Here is an 11790-nt window from a genome sequence, read left to right on the forward strand (position 1 = left end):
AAACCACCCCCTTTCAGCCCCAGGCTGCGGGGGTCACCTTTTCAACAGTCCGGAGCAAAGGACGGTTGAATGGAGAAACCGCTGGCAGCCGGGCAGGGCTGGGCCGGGTCCGCCTCTCGTCCCAAAGCGGGCCTGTGCCGCGGGGGAGGGGGGCGCAGAACCAGCTTCCCCTGGACAGGAGGGCTGGGCGCGAGTATGGAAGGATGTCTCATTCACACACACAGACATCCCGGCTCCTCAGCCCACCCCCAGGGCTGGCGTCGTCCACCTGACCTTTTCTTGGTACTTACTGAGCAAGGTTGGTCTTGATGGGCCTCGGCTGAGCAGACAAGGGCGTCTTCAAGCCGGACCCTGACAGACACACAGAGAAACGTCATTTGGAAACGTGAGGACCATCTGACTCGTCCTACAATTGGCTGTGCCTCTTTTGGGACCGAAAAAAGAAATAGCTGTATTGCTCCCCTTCAGAATAAACCCGCCTCGGCCCCCTGCCTCAGCCCAGGGAAGACGCGGGCTCCGACCAGAGCTCGCCAGTGGGGCACGTGGGCCAGCGACACGGGGGACCGCCAGGCGGGGTCCCTGCCTGACCGCCCGGGACCCCACGTGCCATCCTGCGAGATGCTTCCTTCGCTTTAAAAGGTGCTTCCGTTTGGACGAGCACACGGCAGACAGGGCTTCCACTCCCATGGGATGGCGTCCGTGGGTGCACGGTGAGGGTGACTTTGCCTTCAGCCGGAGAGATTCAGAGCCCGTGGTCACCTCTCTCTGCAAACTTGCCTAATGCCATTCCTGAGACAGTCACTCAACTTTTCAATATATTCCTAGAGACGCTGGGTCGCAACCTCCAGCCTGCAGAAAGAAGCATTTAGTGGAGTTTCTCAGCGTGCTTTCAGTCTCGGATGTGTTTGACTCCATAGTCCACGTGCAGCCCCAGCAGCCCCTTAGCAGAGTCCCTGCCTCTGGCACGTGCTGCTCTGCCGCTGACCCCGCGAGCGAAAGGTTTTCTTATACAGTGGTCACAGGGATTACTGTGTTCTTTTTTTCTTTATTAAAAAAAAATAAAAAGAGCATAGACTTGTCCTAAAGAAAGCAAATCTGGAGAATTATATACAGCAAAAGATCAACACTGTTCTCTGAACCTCCCCCACCCTGCTTCTCAGAGGACAACAAGGGTAATGCTTTGTTTATATTACCTGAATTGGGACCCTTGATGAAGATTCCAGAAGCCCCATCAAAACTCCACTGACAACAATGTCAACCATCCAGAATAGGTCTCTGCCCTAGCTGCCAAAAGTCTCAAAGAAAAAAAAAAGGCAATTTTTCTTGAGCAGTGTTTTTCTAATATTTCCAACACCGAATCATTATAATCTATACATCTGTCAGATCTAAGATCAGGAACAGTAGGAATGTGTGATTTGTATTTCACTTGATGACAGACACAAATCTCTCACTCAAACATTGATTGTTTCTTCACAGATTTTTTTTGACATAGAAAAACTGGAAAAAAGTCCCATGCAGAGCACCGATAAATTTGTATTAGAGCAAATGAAATTAAAGATCCATATAAGAACATCTTGTAAAGTGGTAAAAAGCACAGTATAAAAAGCACAATATAAACTAAAAATATATTTTCCACAAATAAATTATGTCCCCAAAGATTAAATGTATTCAAAATGCAAAGAACAGCTAAATAAAGTGTTTTATGGAAGCTGCAGGAGGGTTTTAAGGATGTTTTCAGCAGGCAAGGAATCCTATTTTGCAGAGCTATAAAAGTTGCTTTCTTTTTTACCCTCAGAAAAGTTCTAAAAAAAAAAATCTTTCCAGATCCTTGAACCTGCTGAGAGTCTGCAAAAATCCAAACAAACAGTAAATTGCCCTCCCCATACATCCATTTTTAAGACTTTATGATAAAACTTACTCAAGAGACACGTAATGCCTGGGCTATGATTTATGTAGGTAAATACAAACTTAAAATGCAAACTACAAGATGTACTAGAAGGGGAGTCGGGGTAGTTCTGACTTCGGCAGCTATTGCAGAAAATAACACTCGCCATACTTTACACATTAAAAATGTGCTCCATTATTTTAGGGAAGAAAAACAGCCCATCTGAGCCTTTCTTATTTAAGCATTAACAACAGAAAGAGGGCATCTTTGAAGGCATCGAAAGAAAAATGATGACAGAATTAAAAACGGAGACCACTGAGAGCCAGTGGCCAAACGAAGGGAGAGCCAAGCATCAGATTCAGGTTAAGGGAATCTTCACTGATTACTGGTGTTTCTCTTAATAGTATCTTAAAGTACTTTATATGGATTATAAGATTGATTGTTGTCATATTTAGAGAGTTAAAAGCAAGAGCACATTGATCATTTCATAGATGAGAATACTGAAACAGAAGAAAAAGGCTTCTGCTCATCAAATGATGTCATTAAGAGAAAAAAAAGCAAGATGGAGAGTGGGAGAAGGCATCTGAAATACACATATTTGATAAATGTCTCGCATAACCTCAATAAGAAAAGGACAGAATACCTAACTCAACATGGATAAGAAACGTAATAATCACAACTCACAAGAAGCCTTCCAGCTGACTGCTAAAAGATACAATCATGTTAGTTATCAGAGATCCAAATTAAAATTATAAAGACACACCAGTACATAACCCAATAATGTTAAAAATAAACACACAAATAAATAAATATGTGTTTATGAGCGTGTGGTGTGAGTAGAACTCTCATGCACTGCCTGTTGGAGTGTGAACTGGAAGACCACTTGGGAGAACTGTACGATGGAGTCTACTGATGCTAACCAAGATCCAGAGACCCCCTTCCTAGGCGCATCCCCTGCAAAAGCCGGTACGCGTGTGCTTCATCTAAAAGGTTTACGCAGCTCCTGGACATGTGTCCTGAAGGAACTCTATTTCAAAAAGACACCTGCACCCCAATGTTCACAGCAGCACTATTTACAGTAGCCATGACAAGGAGACAGCCTAGATGTCCATCAACAGATGACAGGATAAAGAAGTTATAGTGTGTATGTGTGTGTATATATACACACACATACACACACAATGAAATACTCCTCAGCCATAAAAAAGAATAAAATAATGTCATTTGCAGCAACATAGATGGACCTGGAGATCGTCATTCTAAGTGAAGTAAGCCAGAAAGAGAAAGAAAAATACCAAATGATGTCACTCATATGTAGAATCTAAAAAAAAATTAATAATAATAAATAAATAAATAAATAAATGAACTTATTTTCAAAACAGAAACAGACTCACAGACATAGAAAATAAACTTATAGTTACCAGAGAGAAACAGGGGTGGGAAGGGATAAACTGGAAGTTGGAGATGTGCAGATACTAACTACTATATATAAAATAAATAAACAAGTTTCTTATGTACAGCACAGGGAACTATATTCAGTGTCTTGTAGGGACCTATAATGAGAAAGAATGTGAAAAAGAATATATGTACATATGTGCATGACTGAAACATTATGCTGTACATCAGAAATTGGCACATCATTGTAAACTGACTATATTTACATTAAAAACAATTTAAAAAATAAAGGGCATGTGGAAGAATGTTCACAGCAGCGTATTTCGTATCTACTTGAAACGGGAAGCAACCCAAATGTCCAACAACAGTAGAGTCAGTCCGTCAATATATGTGGTCTTTTCCTCCTGTGAGCTACTACACAGCACTGAAAATGAATCACCACCTACTATGTGAAAGGACACGGGATGAAGCTGACAAATCAAGGGAAAGAATCCAGACTCAGAAAGATATTTAATTCTGACAAAAGCAACTAATCTATGTGATCAGAGGTCAGAAGAGTGACCGAGGGTGGAGTCTGGGGGTCTGGCTGACAGTGAGGGTGACGGAGCGCTTGTCTTCACCTTTGATATCTGAACTGCACGGAAGTTACGTGGATGGGTGAATTCATCAAAACGCACCGAGCTGGCTCTCATGATGGGTGTGTTGCATTCCATCACTGAAAACACATCTGGAAACTTTAAGGAGGTCCCCACAGGTAAGACCCCCGGGGCCATGGCTGGCTGGTTTCTAGGTAAATCACAGATGCTCTATTCGGCCTGAGTCCTCCTCCCTACAGGAGAGACGGACTTCCGGGAATTCTTCATCAGAATAACACTGGGAGAATCCTCCGATAATCTTAAGATTTGAGAATGTGCGTGTTCTCAGAAGCCCAGTCTGGAAAGTAGTGGGGATCCGGCACTGACAGCTTTCTCGAGGGGCGAGGACGGCACGGCCAAAACAGACTCCACAACGCACAGGCAGTATCACAACCGAATTCTCCATAAGAGTGCTCTAAATTTTATTGTCTTTGTGTTGGGACAACAGCAGACAGTGGGGGGGGGGGGACCAAAGGATGTGCTGGGACCACCCGTGTCTTATCATTGCTGCAACTTCCACCTGCCCTTCACCTCTTCATGCACCTAAAGTCAGGGACTTGGGTACGTGGGTTCACGGTCAAGCAAGTTTAGAGGGTGCAAGATGCTGACTGGAGGATGCGACTAGGGCAAAGGGAAGACTTAGGCTTCTGACACGTGCGATGTTCAATCATCATTTTACCAGACAGCAGCAATGCCGATGGCCACTGAGCAAAAGAGCTCTACTCCTTCTCAGCAATGACATCAGTGTTGTCGGTGCATTGTTTACTTTTGTTTCATTTTGTTTTCATTGTCTTTCTCCCACTCGACTGTTCAAGTGTGTGCTCATTAAGTAGAGAGGTGTTACTGTTTTACCGCGGCGTCAGTCCCATCTTGCAGTCCTGGACAGAGCAGGTGCACAATGTCACATGCCGGGTGGATGTGAGGGCAAATCACTGAGGCATATGGCTTCTCTCCTCTGAATGAGAAGGTCTCCGGTTTTGATGTACTTAGTAAAAGATGCGTATGGCAGAACCATAACTGAGACAGATCTTGTTTGCCTATATTTACAGATATGTTTCTTTTTCCTAAAATCCCTTTAGGGTAACTTGACTGCTTCCAGAAGCATGTTTTTCCCTTGGCTCATCTAGAATTAGGGATTTTTCTTGGACAAGGGCAGACCCTTGAGGACCATTAGGCCCTGAGATGAGCCGTCATCTCACCATCCGTTGAGTGGGAAGCAGCCCCACCTGGGTTGAAATAAGTGCAGAAGGGACGCAAAATTTGAAGCAAAAAAGTTCAGCTTAGTGGCTCGCTGCCTGTGGAAGAGGAGCGCGCAGACTGAGCTCCTTCTTCTCTGTCTTTTCTGAGGTGAGCCTAACCCTGATTAGCCCAAGGTTGGCACCCGCGGGACTCCGGGCTAGCACTGATGAGACTTACCTAGATCGTGTGTAACAGAGCCTTCTGGTTGACTATCTTGTGGTTCAAATAGTGATTTTGATTCTTTTCACTGAACTCACATAGTTACGGGAGGATTTGATAAACTGTTTCACTGACATGTCTGGAGATCCTTGTCTGTGCCAGGCATTTTGTTTGATATTTTTTTTTATCTTTTCTCTTATTAAGTTTTCCGGATGGACTGATGGAATATAGATGGCATGATTAATCTCTGGTCACTGTGTAAGCAGTAGGAACAATACAGTAGCTGAAACAAAATAGGATTTTCTCCTTCCTGCTTGAGAAGTTTGGAGGTTATTAGTTCAAGGCTGGCAAGGCCTTCCGTGGGGTAAGAGATCCTGGCTTCATCTTGAGGACACCTCACGATCAAAGATGGCTGCTGAATTCCAGCCCTCATGCCCTCTTTGCATCCATCAGGAGGAAGGCAGCAGGTGGGGAGCCAGTGGGTGGAGGAGACACAGGGAATGAGGATACACTCTCCCTCTGGGGCTCTGTTGAAGTTACACACATCACTGTTTTTGTCCGTTAGTCAGAATTTAATCGCATGGCCACATCTTTTTGTGAGGAATGCTGGCTGGGGAACGTAGTCTTTATTATGGAAAGCCATGAGCCTAGCTGAAAACTGCTACAGAAAAAGGGGAAAGGAAAGGATATTGGCAGGTGGTTAGAAGTCTTTGCTGTAATTATGCAGCCCTTTTTCAGTACAACATGAACACAGAAGTCAAAGAATTAAAGACTACATTCGTGTAGATTCTAAAGTTGACTTCTGACTGTGATCATATTTTCAGCCATTCAACCCAAGTACCCGCTATAATGCCAAGTTCACTAACTGGAACTCTGTCAACAGGCACTTTTCCTGCTCCAAGTTTCCCTACATCACAAAAACTGAACTGAGAGATCAGTGTGTAAGCGCACTTCCAGCCGGCGGGAACTACGTGAGCGGTAAAACCAACCAGAGCAGAACCAGTAAGAAGGGACAAGCAAGTAACCTGTGCTTTAACAAGTCCGCAAAGCCCTCGCTCCTTTTGTGAGAAGAGAAATGGGTCTAGAGTGCACCTCTGTGTAGCGATCAGAGGGAGGCAATTTCTGCTTCTTGAGAGATATTTTCCCTGTGTTTTCCGTGCTTACACAGTCTTGTCAGCTCTCAGCTCACCCCGGAGGTGGGGCAGAGACAGCCAAAGTCACTCCTGGCCCACGAGCGGGTCAAAGATGATGTCGTTTTAATTCATACCTTAAGCCATGTGGAACCAGCTCCCCTCTGAACCTAGAAAGAGCCAGGCCAGCAAAAAGCCTGTCAGAGAGACAGTAAACCTCAGCCAGTTAGAACCTCAACCAGGTCTTCTCTGCTCTGGGTTGAGGTCTTTTAAGAGGAGGAAGGCTGTTTGGGGTTGAAGCTTACAGCAATCAGCAGCAAACAGTCTGTCTAATGTTAAGCGTTACGTCTTTTTTAGTCTTTTTTTTTTTTGCCAGTTCTCTTTAACGTTTCATTCTGATTGTTCCACGTAGTTTATAATTGTCCTAACAAAAGGGGAAAAATACTACAGGTAAACATTTATAAAGCCCAGAGATTTGATGAAGGCCTTACCCAAAGCACCAAAGAAGCAAAGTCGAACATTCAAAGCAGCGTGTAAGGCTGGGATTTCTGGACTTTAATAGCTTTCCACTTAAATTTTTGGCTATCACGCTCTTTAGCTAAGAGAAAAAAAAATAATGAGTTTTACAACATTCGACTCGCTTTATAACATATTACATAAGGCTGTGCTACGCTGTGGAACTTACTGGGGCACCAGTGTTTCTAGTTTCATATTAAGAAATTAGAAATAATGGTTCAGATTAGAGTTACCAGAATTATTAAAAATCCTTTGAATTGAATCGGTCATTCCCAAGGACATACTAATGAATTTGTAGCCAAGAAGAGAAAAAAAGTTTCATTTATAAATTCACCTGAGGTGAAGAAAGGCACGTCAACGTTTTAACTTTTATGTGGACTTTCCACGGGCTGAAGCGCTCTCCCCGCTTTGCCTCCTGCTCCCAGCAGCTCCCTTTAATTTCCATTTTGTAGGCCCCAATGTGAGAATGACTTTTCAAAATCAGACGTTTAGTCTGAATACAGTAACGGCTGCCTATCCTCCTTCAAATGTGATTTTAAGTTTAAATGTTTAAGTTGCGTGAAGTCGCTGAAGTTCCGACGGATCCTTCAAGTTGCACGTCGTCCGTTGCTCCTTCGCTCAGCTTCCCCTTTCTCCACCTCCACTGTCAAGGTGGCATCTTCCAGTGCGGGGTCCCAGCAGCGACCTCCGAGTGGCAGGGCCACACAGCCCTCACGCTGCAGCGCCCGCTTGGGCCGAAATAGCCTTGCGTTTGCGTCTGACGTCTCCAACTAGAGGAGAGTTTCTTGAGGCTGGGAACCATGCCACACGTGATAGAACTTCCGCAGATGGGGGCTCAAAACCTGTTTCTTTTGAATGTGAACAGGACAAAAAGAAAGACAGACTCAAGAGCGACGTCACCGTTTATACTGGATGCTGCTTCAGTGTCTTGTCAGTACCTCTCTGAAGGCCAGGATTACAGTACATTATAGGTTATCACAAAATACGGAAGGTAGTTCCCTGTGCTATGCAGTGGGACTTCGGTGTGTCCGTCAACAGACGACTGGATGAGGAAGATGTGGGACACACACACAATGGATTACCATTTAGACACAAAAAAAAAAGAATAAAATAATCCCATTATTGCCATCCAACAGGGACAGATGTAGAAATTATCAAACTAAGTGAAATGTCAGACGGAGAAAGACAAATATACAGTATCACTTATGTGTGGAATCGGGGCAAAGGATTGATTCTTGACCCAGCATAGAATGTATTTGTCTCGCTCTCCAAAAGGAAAGCATGTTTGGACAAAGTGAATCTCCCTGCTTTTCAGAGGACAGTGGCAAAATAAGAGAACATTGACCTGTTTATTAGTCACACATCTCTTGAGAAGACCACACTCCCTTATCCCTACATAATCCTTACCAGTTAATCCATTCACCTACCATCAATCCATTCATCACCCACCCATCATCCAGTTACACACCCATCATTCATCTGTCCAACCAACCGCTCACCCATCCATCCAACTAATCACCCATCCATTTGCCCAGTGAACCAGCTGGCCGGCCAGCCTTTTCACCACCAGGTACTGATACACCAAGTGTCATAATGCCTACATGTGCTGATACCAACCTTGCCCTCTAGAAACCCACCATGGGATACGCAGGCAACACAGACAAGGACAGGGAGGGAAAAGCTGTAATATGACTGGGTGAGATTCTGTGGGAGCAGGACCCCCCAGAAAACTCTGGGGAAGTCAAGTCCACTTAATCTCCTTAAGGAATTAGTGATGCGTGGGCCGGGACCTAATAACTTCGCATTTACATTTGACATAAGTTGTAACAAATGTGAGGAAACATGTTTTCCTTTATGCCAAATCTAGTAAGGCATGTTGAGCTGCAAGTGCACCTTAATTTTATGTATTATTAAGAAAAAAGTAGCAATATGACAGTCTCACAGGAGACCTGCATAGTGGGGTGATCAAAGAGTTACGGCTTCAGTGTGAGGACGAACGAAAACAGAGCCAGAACCCAAAACCACAGGGAGGAAACCTACATATCCTGGCTTTGGCCTGGGGTGGGAGAAGAACAAAATCTCCTCTAAAAATTTGCATCTCACGCTGGCACGCACATGGGTTTTTACTTGGAATTCACACTGCCAGCAAAGTACAAAGATCCTCAGGCAGAGAATTTATCTTAAAATGGTTTAAAGCTGATGGGCTCCCAGATTACGAACAGTTGAAATGCAAATCCTCTTCAGAAGGCTCCGAGCTCCATCCAGGCCTACAGCGACTACACAACACCATTGACGGAAAGTTGCATGTCAGTTTCAGAGACGATAAAACACAAACATAAGCAATCACCTGCGAATCCATATTTGTAGATGTGTAGTCATACGGGGTGTGGGTGCGCACTCAAAATGTTTATCTCCTGTTTGCCACAGCTGGCTTTGAGACTCACAAAGACTGGCCATATTTATAGGTAGGGCTATGATGTAAATGTGTGGCAAAAGTTTGGTAAAATTGCTATCAAGTAGTTTATTAGCTGTGAGCCTAATAAAAAATACGTTTGAACTCTCTTCTCATTGAGCTGTAGTTTTCAAAGGTGACGTTGTGATTTAGAAAACCATCTTACGAGAAGTGGAATTCTTCCATTTTACGTTTGCCAAACATGAACGTTTTGATGAATAAAAAATACATGAGGGTTGATGCTTTTTGTCTTTATCTATGAGAACGGGTCTCGTCACTGAGACCGGTGTTCGAATTTTCTATCAGATTGTGGGATGGGCATAAGTAAGCCCTTCTGACTTCTCTGATAGAGTTACTAAAATGTTTTACTTTTGCAAGACCCTTTTAGGGGTAAGTCTAGTTGACATGACAACCATTTTCAGGAATAAAATTAACTTTAGGACCCATGACAACCAAGATTTAGAGTAAAATACAGAACTCGACATGATCAAAGTTCCCTAGTGGCTGAAGAGTACAGTTGCCTTTTCAGGAATTGATGTCACTTAAGTTTCTGCTCTGGGCCATGTGACCAGAGTCATAAAAGGTCCTGCCGTATTTGGGAACTGGGGTGAAAATGCCTTCTCTGAACCTCAGTTTCATATCAGTGTTCACTCAGCAGATACTGGTGGACTTGTTCTATGTGTTAGGGGCTCTTTGAGGCACTGGGGGTGCATGGAGGGGTCAAGGCACTCTCTCAGGTGTGCTACACTCCAGGAGTCCCAGTTGTGGACATGGGGCTCATTCTGTGTGCCCATAACAGCTCCTCAGTCACTAACGATCACTAATGTGATTGTGAATGAGCTACAGAATTCTTAAGCACTGAGTCGATAACCTGAGAATAGCCCTGAAAGCGGAGCAACATTCCACACAGACAGCAGTCAGGCACTTGGAAAAAAAGCTTGTTGATGTCCGAGAGCAGAAACTCTCTTTAGAAGCACCACTAAAAGGTGATGCAAGGCTACGACATGTTCATGTAGCTTTTCAATTACCTAGTCCGTGGACATTTACATATGTTCCCGGGAGTGGTCATCTTTGTTCTTGCTTGTCCTCCATTCCTGACTTTTTCTCCCACCACCTGGACTGAAGGTCTGCTATGCACCAGGAGAATGTCTACCATGTCATCTTCAGGACCATGTTTCCAGGACCCCACAGTCCAGCAAGGGGACAAAATAGATATGCAGTTAATGTTTAAAATACCCTTGACAAATGTTGTCACTTAAGTATGCAGAGGACGTGGACCTGGCAATCGGGGGTGGGGGGGGCTCTGTTGTCTTGGGGTGGGAGAGAAGGGGGAGACAGGGAGGAAAGGAAAGCTACACTGAGAAGGATGATCTCCAGGTCGCCTCCTGGGAGAGGGTGGAAATGTTAGGTGTCTTGATGGTGGTGGTGGCTTCATGGGTGTAGACATCTATCAAAACTTATCAAATCGTGCTGAAATATGTGTAGTTTATTGCACAGGAATTATATCACATTAAGTTGTTTAAATAATGAAAAAAATAAAAAAAAAAAAGAAAAGCTACAGAGAGAAAAAATTAGAATGTGAGCTAAATTCTGAAAACAGAATGGAAGGACTCCCCACTGAGTTGACTTTGCTTCTGTTTGTATTTAATATTTTTAGAAAGGCCTGCAAGGACAGGTCTCTGGGATGGGTGAGAAATCCCAGAAAACACACAAATAGAGGTCATTCTCATGTTCTTGTGACTAATTATTGATTCCAAAAGCTTCAAAAATATCTCTGTCCAACCTCAGTCACACAGACATGTGTTTCCATGATTGCCTCTAAACAGAACCCAGGACCAAGGAACCGCAACGGGTCAGGGAGAACCCAGACACCACCCAGTCAGCTCCTCGCCTGCAGAACGTGGTCCTCCAGGGCCCACTCTGGATGATGAACGGACTCTAGCTTTTCAAAAACAGCACACGCTTCCCTGGTTATAACTGGCCAGCCCCACTAACATGCTATGAATGGATGGATCTGTGCAAACTCTCGGTTTCCTGCACTCAGCAGCCTTTGGGTATCTGAGGATACTGAGTGCTCTGCCCCACAGGCTTTGCCCCAGACCCGACAATCCCATGGAGTTTGCCTCATATTTATTTTTATGGACTTAATGCATTCTTGAAGACCCAAACTAAAGTGTGTGTATGTGTGTGTGTGCGCATGCACGTGTTTTCAAATAAAACAAATTGAAGTTAAAACTAACCACATGTCTCAGTGAATCCAGGCTGCCTTGTGACTCTTGAAAAATAAAAATAAGTGAGTAAGTGCTTTTCAAAGAGATATTTTAACCTCCTGCCAACACCATTGCAGTAAAATATGATTTTTTATTATTATTCAAATGT

The sequence above is a fragment of the Camelus ferus genome, chromosome 3, assembly GCF_009834535.1.
Source record: "Camelus ferus isolate YT-003-E chromosome 3, BCGSAC_Cfer_1.0, whole genome shotgun sequence".
NCBI lineage: Eukaryota > Metazoa > Chordata > Mammalia > Artiodactyla > Camelidae > Camelus > Camelus ferus.